General features: G+C 36.2%; 1 long non-coding RNA gene across 2 annotated transcripts; it reads left to right on the top strand.

Annotated features, from left to right (window-relative positions):
- The first annotated feature begins 662 nt into the window (after positions 1-662).
- LOC122304016 lies at positions 663-2,920 on the top strand. Of its 2 annotated transcripts, XR_006240891.1 has the most exons (4): positions 663-933; positions 2,288-2,391; positions 2,497-2,621; positions 2,703-2,920. It is a non-coding gene; the product is annotated as an uncharacterized LOC122304016 (long non-coding RNA). The 2 variants fall into 2 exon arrangements; XR_006240892.1 differs by lacking the exon at positions 2,288-2,391 and having other exon boundaries at positions 671-933.
- The last annotated feature ends 9,952 nt before the right edge of the window (positions 2,921-12,872 follow it).

Genomic DNA, 12,872 nt, shown 5'->3' with positions numbered 1-12,872 from the left:
TCATGGAATGCTCGCCCCTTTTAGAACGACTAGGGAAACCAATAACTTTTCATACCACTAATCTAACCTAGTCCTTCATTTTTATAGACTGTTTCACCCACGAGTCGATTAACTATTTTTTTTTTTTTTTTTCTTGAGCCATAGATGGTCTTTTTATTCATTATGAAGGAATTCAGGGCGGCTTAAATACACTATATGTTGGTAGGATTGAGAGAGGTAACGGTAACTAGGCGATGGGTATTGGAGAGAGAAATATTTTCCCAATCGGGTTGGCCCGATTGGCCTCACAAAAGCCCATGAGCCGAATACCATAAACCCATTGAACGAGAAGTAAGGAAGGCCATGCCCTGCAGCCCTAACAAGATTTTGCCAGGATATTTGAGTTCTATTAAAGAAATAATCATGAATTTTACAAGTAAAGTTGCGTACTAATTTATATATTAATATTGATTTTTTTATACTTAAAATTTAAATTAACATTTTTTTAATAAAATTTACTTTTTGACTAATCACAATAAATTAATAGATATATTAATGCATAATTATGCTTGTAATTAGATTTTTTCAATAACTGTAAAGAAACTTTCTAATCTTCCTAATAAGGATAGGTATAAGAGATATTCGCCGATAACAATTTATTCTTATAAGATTATTGCCTAATCGAAACTGGATATTCATCACACCCAAGATTACTGCCCCCTTTTTAGACCCGACCCGAAATACCGACACGTTGACCTGTAGAATTGGAAACGGGTTATACAGTAACCGTTTCCATTTTAATCGGATAATACCCGAAACCCATTTCCTACACACAAATGTGCACCGTGCAGTGCAGCTCGCAGTGATTCTTTCCGTCGCCGACCTTGCTCTGTTGCTCAAAAACTCTCCCTCATCATTCTCAAGTCTCCACTAGATTTTCGGAATCATCTATAGGTATCTCTCTCTCTCTCTCTCTCTCTCTCTCTCTCTCTCGGGTTTGGGAGATTTGGGCTTTTGGGTTCGCAAACGTTGGTGTTTGGAGCTGAAAAGTTTTGAAGATGAGCTTGTATAATATTTTTTGTTGCTTCTTGCTTCTTGGGTTATGTTAAACATGCCAAGTAAATTACTGCATACCCGTTTAGACTCTCTTAGGCTCTCTTGGGTCAAGATGGGATCTGGGTTTCATGGGTAGGTGGGTTTTTAGAAATGCAGGGCAGCTATTTGATTAAATGCCGGTTAGATTTGTTCATGCAGTTTTTACCCCACTTGTTTCTGTCTTAACTTCGTAAGTAGAACTTGGTTCAGTTCGTGTCTCCATTTGTATGTATCTGGAACGTCTTGGTTATTGCTCACTGAGAACTCAATAAAGCTTATGATTTTTTTATTTTTATATCTAGGGGGTAAAAAACATTCAAAGTCACATACAGATGCACAATTCCAAACCCAAACGCTATGTTTTGGCCCATAGAAAACAAGATGGATGGTAAAAGCCTCAAATAAGGTCATGCCAATGTTTGGATGAAGAGAAAAGGGTTTGGAAATAGCTGAGAACATTATAGAGGCCAATCTTCCTAATCCCTGTTTCAACCTTCTTTGATTTAATATTGCAGCTTCATCCTACACTTATCCTAGCTAATATGATTAGGTGTCATTGTCCAATATCAACTTTCGAATTTTTCTTTAGAAAAATAAAAATAGATCGAAGCTGGAGTAATGAATATCTAATTACTTATATAATATGATGAAAGGGAAGCCAATATTAATATTTCAATTACCTTCTCCATGTAGTCGTAAATATCTGCTATAGTGTAGTCTGTTAACATGGATTCTATCTTTTTATAGCTTTTGCAATCTGCATTGACAACCCATAGCAATATTAATATAATTTTTTTATCTTACTCAGAAAAAGGGAATTTGTTCTCTCTCTCTCTCTCTCTCTCTCTCTCTCTCTCTCTCTCTCTCTCTAATTTATGAAATTATGAGTTTCTCCATTTAGTATATCCCCTGTTTGAGGAAATGTCTTTGAAAACCTAATTACGATGTAATAAAAAGTTAGTTAATGTAAGTGATGACACAACAGGACAAGTTGACTGTTTTCTTGCTTTTAGCTTTAGCTTTTTGTGCCATAATTAGAGAGTAGAACGTGTATTTTCTTTCTCATTTATTAGTATCATGGAAAGGAATTGGTTGGGGAATTGATTTCTCTAAACCAGAAGCATACTCTGCTTTGGCTTCCAAAGGCTTCTCATCTATGTATAACCCTGCCTATAATTAATTACCTGGAAGCTAATTGATGTTATTGGGACAGATCCAATTTCATCTGAATGATGTTGAAGGTTGAGGCTTTCTTGTAAATCTAACATCTAAGGTCCAGGATTCCTTCAAATTCTTTTCTGGGAATTAACATCTAAGGTCCAGGTTTAAAAATTTACCTAAATGTTTTTCATATTTGAAGAATATTTTCTTATAGTCATTTCAATTAATTATATGTTTAACATTATTTTTTATTTCCTGTAGAGATAACTTTGAAGAATATTTTGAATGAGGTCGATTGAAGATTCTTTGAAGAATACACAATTCTTTGGAAGATAATGTAATAGAAGATGTAATAGAAGATGATGAAAGCTATAAGTTAGAAACCGGTAAGATTCATATTTGAATAATATTTTCTTATAGTCCTTTCAATTAAATATATTTTTAACATTATTTTTTATTTCTTGTAGAGATAACTTTGAAGAATATTTTGAATGAGGTCGATCGAAGATTTTTTGAAGAATACACAATTCTTTGGGAGTAGGACCTATGGATACAAAAGCTGTTTGTGTATTTTAAAAATTAAACAGGACCTATGGATTTTTTGTTTAGTGTGATTACTAAAAGTACATTTATACAACATTATTGGTTTATTAAATGAATAGTATACATGAACATTATTGGTTTATTTTTTGTATTTATTTTTTAAAACGTTGGTTTAGAAAGCATTGGCAGGGAAGTTGGTTGTAGGAATGATTAGAAAAAATCAAGTTGCTACTAATTTACAATTACTATATCCAATGGATTTCTTTTTCTTCTAGAAAATGTAGCCAAAGTCATTGAAGTCAATCAACAGTTTTTGGCATCATCTTATTAAGTACAAGACGAGAAGTTGCTCAAAAATTCTCTATTTGATTTTCTTCCTAACACATTGCTGGTATAATATAAATATTTACATATACTTATATTTATATTATAACTATAAAAAAAAAAAAAAGGGTTGGAACACTATTCTGAAAATACTGTCGGGTCGGGTAACGGGTGAGCGAAAGTGGTCTAAATCGGGCTAGGTTGGAATAGCTTGTTAGCAGGTCGGTGAACAGTACTACCCAAGATCATAGGAGCATATCATGCAGTTATACAATCCTTATCAGTCAAGTAAGCGCGCGCGCACACAGACACACATATATATATATATCTGGCACTAACTAATGATTTGAGGTAATTCTCTATGACCCTACTGAATCCATACTTCACAATTTTCAACACTGATTTAGGCATCGAAGGTGTTGTCTACCCACCGAACTCTTATGTTTCTTGTGTTGCAGGTTGATTGAGTTCGTCGGCAGTGGTGCGGAACACATCCTTAATATGTATACTTCCCACAACAAGAGAAGCTTGGGTTGAATTATATATATATATATATATATATTATTGGCACAAGAGATCTGAGTACAAAGTCTTGGCTAACCTCGAATAATTTAAAGAAAAATTCTATCAATCCGATAGCTTCTAGAAATTGTATGTACCCAAGAAGATTTGAATCTTAAACATCGAGGAAGCATACCATCGAAACCAAGTCCCATTCACTTGAGGCAATCCCTAAAGGGTTAAGTTAAGGCCAACTTTAATAGGTAATATTTGTGCCAAGAGGAATTTTGACAATTGCATATTTGCAGAAGCTCTGGAGCAGATGGAATGCATCTTGCATCAACGGGGAGATCATCCAATTAATGATAGTATCATAGTAGTTGGGTGGGAGAATGCCTGTATTACAAATGAATGCTATTGAAATCAGCATGGGTTACAGTTGTTACAGCCAGACTTGTATGTAGCTTGCGCCACTGGCATTGATGGTTCAGCAGTTGGAGTTAAGAAAGAATCTTGCACAATATCAACATCACACATTCTGTCCTCTTCAAATTTAATTATCTAATTAATTCAAATAATTACATAGGATAAACATCACACATTCATCTAATCATTTCAACTTTCTCAAACTTCTTAACAAAATATAAAAAATAATTCAATTTTTTCAAATTCTAACACAAAAATTATATTTTAACAATATTTTAATTTTATAATATTTGTACTTAATTTTTTTCTGTTTTTCTCAAAACTTCATAAAATGTTTTAACTCAAACTATATTAACGCATTTTATCTTAACTCAAATATCACACTATTATTTACAAATCATTTCAACTGATTATCCAAACTGAGTATTAGTTTTCATTGTCGTAACAACTTTTTAATATATATATTTATCTCATACACCGAGCTATTCTTTTTAATTTTACAAAGAAAAACTATTTTTTATAATATTTTATATAATTATGTTTTAAATAAAAAATATCTTTATAAAAATAAGTTCACTTCACTTGCACGTACTAGCGTTTGAGAGCAGTTGAAGTGCAGCTTGTACGATCGAGGTGCTGACATTAACCAAAGCTCTCTCACATCTTCTTCTTCTTCTTCTTTTCAAATTTATTTATTTATATATATATTTTTATATAGAAAACCATCTTCATTTGAAGGCATTAGCCTTACAAATACTTCTTAATCCGAAGGACTTGAGCAATTACATCAGAGAAAGATCCCCACCACAAGCTAATATCATTAAAATTTCAAGCAAATCTTGCAAGCTTATATCGAGTTGCATTACTTGTTCTTCCCACATGTCTCACTAGGGCTGGACAAAAATTCCGAAATTCCGACTCAAGCCGAATTCCAATAAGGTTTCAACTCCGACGGAGTTGGAGTTTTCGAAATTCGGAATAACTCTAAACTTTGACTTAAAAGAACAAAAAAATAAAATTTTGTTGCCTTTTTTATTGCTTCTTTGAAAAAAGAGAAATTCATATTACTTTTAGAGTATTTTTTTTTACTCATCTCAATACGTCTGTCTCTATGTCTATTCTATCACTATCAATCTACCCGTCTTCTATCTCTCTGACACAGAGTCTCTGTTGCTTTTTAATGTTTATGTTTAGGATCAAATTTTAATTCACCATCCTTTACTTTTTTTGAATTTTTTCTATTTTTCTTTTATGGGGTGCTGTAGAGACTAGCGAGAGTCATAGACAGTAGATGGTCTGATAGAGTTCTATTTTTCAAATGAATCAAATCAGTGTCAATTTTTTATTTTTCTGATTTTTTTTATATTATATTTTTTTAAAATTTTTGTTCTAGGACTTCGTGAGGAGTGATGGACTGAGTCATTGATATTAGTCCTTTTGAGTTTTTAACTTTTAACTTTTCATATATTGTCAACGACTCAACTTTTCACTTTTCACTTTTAACCATCAAGTCTCTCCTCTCTTCTCACTTCTTAGTCTCATTTCCTTTTACATGTTTCTGTGGAGCATCTTAAGGAAGAAATGCACTTGAGGAATACATGTATACCATTGTTCGAAGATGGTAGCCAACAGTGGCCAATAGAGCCTCTCTCTCTCTCTCTCTCTCTCTCTCTCTCTCTCTCTCTCTCTCTCTCTCTCTCTCTCTCTCTCTCTCTGTGCGAGCACGCATGGCATTGATGTTTCAAAGCTCTGACTTCGACTCCAACAACTCCGATTGGAGTTGGAGTTTGAACCCAACTTGAACTCCGACAGTTAGAGTTTGGAGTTGGGCCTTCCGATTCAGTCGAAGTTGGAGCCCAATCCTATGTCTCATTTCACGACTTTGAAAGCATGCCATTAGCTCATTTGAATTTTTTATAACACAGCCAACAAGAGACATGGAAGGCTTAGAGCATCTACATTGGTTTCATCAAAGTCATCTTTAACATTTGATGATAAGTATATATTTTTTATAAATCCAAAACCTTCATATCTATAATCCCACAGTAAATTAGCCATTGAATTCATCAAAATAATAATATAATATTATTTTTTTAATAATTTTTTAATTTTTTTTTTTTTTAATTTTTATTTTTTATATTTTACAATTACACTATCTTTATACTAACAATAAAAATAAGATCCAAGCCTTTCCCTTCTTTGTAACAATAAAAATAAGAAAATTAAATGAACTAGAAATTTGCTCAAAAAATATAAATTGGAGCATATATGATTTCTTTTTGGGCTTCACCTTTGCTCTCTCTCTCTCTCTCTCTCTCTCTCTCTCTCTCTCTCTCTCATATGAGCACCATTAACTGAGCTATGTTGGTCTATTTGATTCCAAGTTCGTATGTCCATTTGATCTTTGTCGATGTTTGGAATTTTAATTTTTCTGTTATCAACCTTGATTTTGTGGTTGTACACACTGGGTGCCTTCAGAGAAGAAGTTTGTGCGAAACTTTCTGCGTGAAGAATTGAAGAGAGGAAGTTTTTGGTGCACTGTGAAGAACAAAAAGGACAGAAAAGGGGAGAGAAAACACGCTGGGAGAAAAAGGAGAAAATGAAACGAAAAAAGAAAGACCGATGTGTATTAAACTAGAATAAAATACACGATTGATGAGTGAACAGTAGCTTTTCAAATTTGAAGGAAAACTAACATTTATTGTAGCTCAAAACTTACCATACAAGTCTTTAGCTAATCCAATGCAGTTGTGTTTTGAGAAAATTCATGATATTTTACATTTTAGCTAGGCTTTTGATGAAACCAATGCCAATGCTCTTAGTCTTGTAGTTCCTGTACCAAAATCAGTGAGTCACTTTCCAATATGATGTGATGGATTTCCAAGTGAATACTCAGATGCAAACCCCTGAGAATAGCAAACATCTCAATTGTCACTGCATTATTGACTTCTTGTTCCCTCCTAGTAGCTAACATAAGTACTTCACCCTTGCAATCTTTGAGAATAACACCAATACCTACACTGTGTAGGTTTTGAAACGTGGCACCATCAACATTTAGTTTAAACACCCCTGGAGGGGCGTGCGCCCAACGGCAGTGGTGTCTCACCAATTTTAAGGATGCCCTTTTGTCTCTTTAAATACATTCTGCACTGCCAGAGTATGTCCAAGGGCTTGCTCAGGTTGCATACACTTATTCTTAAAGATCAATGAATTTCTCCTATACCAATAGCTCCAAGAGATTAGGAAAAATAACTCAAGGTCTTCCATGTGTCCCAACTCCCAACCCACTAAGGTAGCCTGCAATGTCTCCATACTATTTAGGAAGATCTACTGATATAACCATAGGTAGATGTCTCTCTCAGCATGTTTTGATGGTAGGACAAAAACAAAGAGCATGAGGCACATCCTTCACCTCAATGCTACAGAATTAACAAAGCTCTTCATTCAAAACCTGTCTCTTCATCAGACTATGTTTGGTAGGTAAGCTCTCTTTACAAGCTTTCCAAGTAAAGATCTTGATCTTAGTAGGCAGCTGCATAACCCATAAGCTCTTCCACAGTTTCTACAATGGCATATTCCTTGAGCTTTCACCTTCCATTATGTTTTTCTTTGACTTTCTGAACAATCTGTAAGCACTTCTCACACTGAACTGCCCATCATTTTCATGCACCCAAATGATCTTGTTTTCTGAGTTACCAGGGCTTAGTATCAGTTTTAGTACCTCCTTTGCTGCTACTGTGGGTAACAAAGTTCTCACTTTCTCAACATTCCACCATTTGGTCTGAGGATCAATTAGACTGTCAACAGTGGCATTACATTAAGTGAATCCCCACTTCTCTCATACTTTTAGCAAGTTTGGGGTGACCAAGAATCCAATAGTCCCTCCAGATGTTAATAGACTATCCTATGCCAACTCTCCATCAACATCTCAGTGCCATATGCTTTTTGGCTTCATATATACATTTCCATGCAAAAGAGGGATTGTAACCTAGTTTTGACTCCAAGAACTGAACCTTTGGGAAATATTTTGCTTTAAACATCTGGTATAACAAGGTAGTATGTTCTGGCATAATTTTTCATCATTGCTTAGCTAAGAGAGTATCATTGAATGTTCTTAGGTCTTTAAACCCCATTCCACCAACCTGCTTATGTTCACACATCTTGGCCCAACTTATCTAGTAAATTTTTTGTTCCTTTTTATTTTGGCCACACAAAAAATGTGCCATCATTTACTCCAGCTCATGATACAAGCTTCCAGGGAGTTTGAAACAACTCATAGAGTAGATGGGGATAGAGAGAGCTATGTCTTTGATTAGCTCATCTTTACCACTTTGAGATAACATCTTCTCCTTACAACTTTACAACTTAGTCCACACTTTATGCTTTATATTAGAAACAGCTTTTGTTTTGGCTCTACCAACCAATGAGGGCAAGCCTAAATATTTCTCATATTGCAAGACTGCTGCACATCCCAAAAAGACATCAACTCCTATTGCTTCACAGAATCCACATTCCTGCTGAAAATCATTGCATCTTCTTGCTATTTATCTTCTATCCTAAAGCCTCCTCATATCTGCCTAGTAATTGTTGGATTTGATTGTTTTATTCAATATTGGCTTTGCAAAATAGAATGTTGTCATCAGCAAACAACAAGTGAAAATTTCTAGGAGCCCCTAAACAGAATTTAATTCCAGACAGTTTATTTGTTGCGTCATCTTGTTGGAGAAAAGTGATAAGGTCTTTTGTGCACAGTAGGAAAAGATATGGTGATAAGGGGTCCCCTTGCCTTATGCCTTGTGAAGGGATTATACGACCCTTTGGCTCACCATTGATTAAAACTAAGGACACAGTTTTAATGCACATAATCATTGGGTCAATCTATTTAGTTTGAAAGCCCATATTGTCCATTACAACATCCAAATATCCCCATTCAATATGATCATAAGCCTTGCTCATGTCCAGCTTGAAGGACATATAACCATCTTTCCCTTGTCTCCTGTTCCTCAAAAAGTGGATCATTTCATATGCAACTAGAACATTGTCACTAATGAGTCATCTTGGTACAAATGAAATTTGGGAATTAGATATGACATCATTAAGGATAAGTTTGTTTTTATTAGCAAACACCTTTGAGATCAGCTTATACACAACATTACACAAGTTAATAGGCTTAGACTCAGTGATTTTCTCTAGCTTCTTTTTCTTAGGGATCAAAGTAATAAAAGTATGGTTAAGAGTCTGAGGGATTGTATCACTTTGCTGGGCCTGAAGGTAACAAAAATATGGGAGCCATGCCATCAGGGCTACGGGCCTCTATAGGATGCATTTGTTCTGGGGCAGGTTTCGCTTCTTCTCTCTTGAAATCCTTCAACAACTCCTGATTCATCTCCTTAGTGGCTGTTCTAGTCAAATCATTAAGAAACTCCATGCTACTAGTACGAGGTGTAGTAGTGAATAGAAACTGAAAATAGCTTAAGATCACTTGATCTCTTCCATCTTCAACCTGCCAAACTCCCTCTTCATCCTCTAAGCCTTTAATCCGATTCTTATTCCTCCTTTGGGAAGCCTTATGATGGAAGAATCTGGTATTTTGGTTTCCCTCATTTAACCACAATGCCTTTGATCTTTGCTTCCATAGGATTTCCTTCCTCTCTAACCAACATTGAAGGTTATTTCGAGCCTCCTAGTGTATGTCCAATCTAATACAGTGGGGATCACTTGTTTGGACCTACTGAAGTTGGTCTTGAGCCTGCTTGATCTTTTTGTGAACAAGGCCAAACTTTAGTTTATTCCAAACTTCTAATCTCTGAGTACAATAACCAATTCTAGTAGTAATATTATTCATGGAAAGCCCACTTCATGTCCCCCCCCCCTCAGAGGGGGATGAATTAGCAATCACTAGGGGTGCTACCTGCACCATACGGTGTGGGGTAGACCACCCCCCCCCCCCCCCCGGCCTCCGCATGGGGCGGATGGGGAAAAACTTCCCTGTCTCCCGCCCCCGGTGTGCGGGGGCGGGGTACGGTGTGGGGGGGGGGGGCAATCCATCCGCCCCCCGGCACCCCCCTTCTGGGCCTTGGGTCCAGAAGCATTTTCTGAGCTGAAAATTACCCAGAAGCAATTTCTGAACCATTTTGGGCCCAGAAACCTCAGCAATGGGCCAAAATGACCCACAAGTATGTATTTTTGGCCCAAAAAAAGCTTGTAGGCTATTTTCATTTTTCAGCCCATAAAATTATAAGTAAAAAGGAAAAAAAAAAAATTTAAAAACCAGATTAAAAAAAAAAGTGTTATGAATGGTAATTGATTTTATGGGTAATAAAAGTTACTAGTTTAAGAGTCTAATACGTAATAAACTAATAATAATAACTAAGCTATTACAAAATTGAAAGGCTAAATAATTACAAAATTATAAACATAAAAGTGTCCAAGGGACATTGTATCAATATTACAAATCATTAAATACAAAATTTGAACAAATAATTAAAAATTGAATATTCTAAAGAGGCTTGTCAGCTGTGGCTTGTCTTTGAATCAAGGGTGTGACAGTTGGGGCGGCCCGGGTTTGAGCACATTTTTATGTTGCAGAGGTGCTAGACGTCTCATGTGTTACTACAAAAATTAATATTAAAATTAATAACGATGAAATCGAAATGAATATAAATAAATTAAAATAATAAAATAAAAAACAATTACCAGGTGGTCCAAATCCAGACTGATCACCACCCTCATCGGTCTCCTTAAAATCTAAAATATCCGGAACATGAATATCCTTTCCTATCGTCCAACTCTGTGTGCATATCAATACCTCTACAGTTGTAGGTGATAATGAACTATGGAAAGGATCCAATCTACGACCTTCGGTACTAAAGGCTGACTCTGAGGCAACGGTACTAATAGGGATGACCAAAATACAACGGGCAATCTCAGAAATGATGGGATATTTCTTTGAGGCATTCTTCTACCATCCTAATATATCGAAATGATCATCATCATCTTGGACCATATCCGCTGACAAATAGTTGTCTAACTCAGAAACGACCTCCGTAGACTGATGGACTAGTGTGGGATTCTGTGCGAGAGTCTTAGTCCACGGCATTCTGCGCTTCTTTGTAGGAGGCCTGGTCACAGTGTCTGTAGAAGGCGTTGGGGTTGGTGTATATGTCTTTGATGTAGTATTACCCTTAATTGTATTAAACTCATCATATAATTTTTTCAGGGTATTTCGGGCCAATTCACCAATAAGTTCAGTCCATACCTAATCGTGAACAAGTCACAACCCATATAACAAGTCTGAAACTTTCAGACGGGGATCAAGAATAACAGCCACATATAAGAAAATATTCATTCTAGTCAAATCTCCCAAATACTTGTCATATTTTAGCATCATGCTCACTGTCAACCCCCTCATCCTTTCATTGGAACCCCTATGCATATCTTCTAATTCTTCTTTTACCCTACATATTTGTTGATAAAACCCATGGGATGTAGGGTACAAAGAACCAGATATATTCAATATGACATCATAAAATAATCCAAGAAAATCAACGAAAGTAGAAACTACTACCCCATCATTATCATTAGGCTTTTGTGATCCCTCGTGCTCATCAAAGTATTTGACATATTAGATATCTTCATCACCCAATAATTGAAAGGCTGCCTTATATTCTTGGGCCGCCTCCAACATCAAGAAGGTTGAGTTCCATCTGGTAGGAACATCAGTACAAAAACCCTTCTTCGATGTTATGCCCGCAGCCTTTATAGCAACTTTGAATTTCTCCAATCTAGAAGGAGAAGACCTCACCCATTTCACAGCCATTCTAACTCGTGCAACCGAGTCATCAACATCTTTTAACCCCTCAGTCACAATTAAATTCAAAATATGTGCAGCACATCTAACATGCAAGTATTCACCACCCAAGAATGTCTTATTTGCATCTTTAAGATAATTCTTTAGATATCCCAATGCGACATCATTAGACGACGCATTATCAACTGACACAGACAAAACCTTTTCCAACCTGCACTCCTTTATTGCGGCCTCCAATGCCTTCCCAATCGTCTCACTCTTATGATCAGTTATTTGACAAAATTTAATAATCTTTTTGTGCAGAACCCAATCAGCATCAACAAAATGCACAGTCAACGATATGTAATTCATATTTTGGATAGAAGTCCAAGTATCGGTAGTGAGGCAAACTACCAAACCCGCGAGTTGGCCCCTCAAAACATCTTTATCACGGAGGTACATCTTCTTAATATCCTTTGTCATAGTGTGACGAGAAGGAAGTACAAATCTCGGTTCCAACTCTTGGACAAATTCTTGGAACCCTTTATCCTCCACAAACTGAAAAGGCAGCTCATCCATGACAATCATACGAGCTAACTTCCTTCTACACTCATCAGGGTTATACTTCGTATACCCCTTCAATGTTGGCCCCTCGGCCCCACTACTCCCATCCGCCATTTTAAAATCTAGTCTAGATTTACCCTTCTCTACTAAGGATTTTAAAAGTAGACTCTTCTTGCATTGTTCCTCTAAATGGACCTTCAGCTGGGATGTACCATGTTTCGTATAGTGACATCCATACATTTTTCCACAGTGATTACATTTAGCTTGTGGGTTGTTGGGGTCACCACCCTCTAGTTTGGTAAAGTGTTGTCAAACTATGGATACAAGTTTCTTGCCCTGTGTGGGCTTCGGTGTGACGACCCCAAATCCCCACGCCCGAACACGGGGAAATCGAGACGTCCAGATGGTGACAACCCGGGTCACCATCCTATCGACGGGTGCCAAGTGTGTGCAAAGGTAACATATGTGCACAATAAACACGCAGCGGATA

Source organism: Carya illinoinensis, chromosome 3, assembly GCF_018687715.1.
Source record: "Carya illinoinensis cultivar Pawnee chromosome 3, C.illinoinensisPawnee_v1, whole genome shotgun sequence".
NCBI lineage: Eukaryota > Viridiplantae > Streptophyta > Magnoliopsida > Fagales > Juglandaceae > Carya > Carya illinoinensis.
Note: the sequence above shows the minus strand (reverse complement) of the source record. Positions and strands in the feature narration are given on the sequence as shown.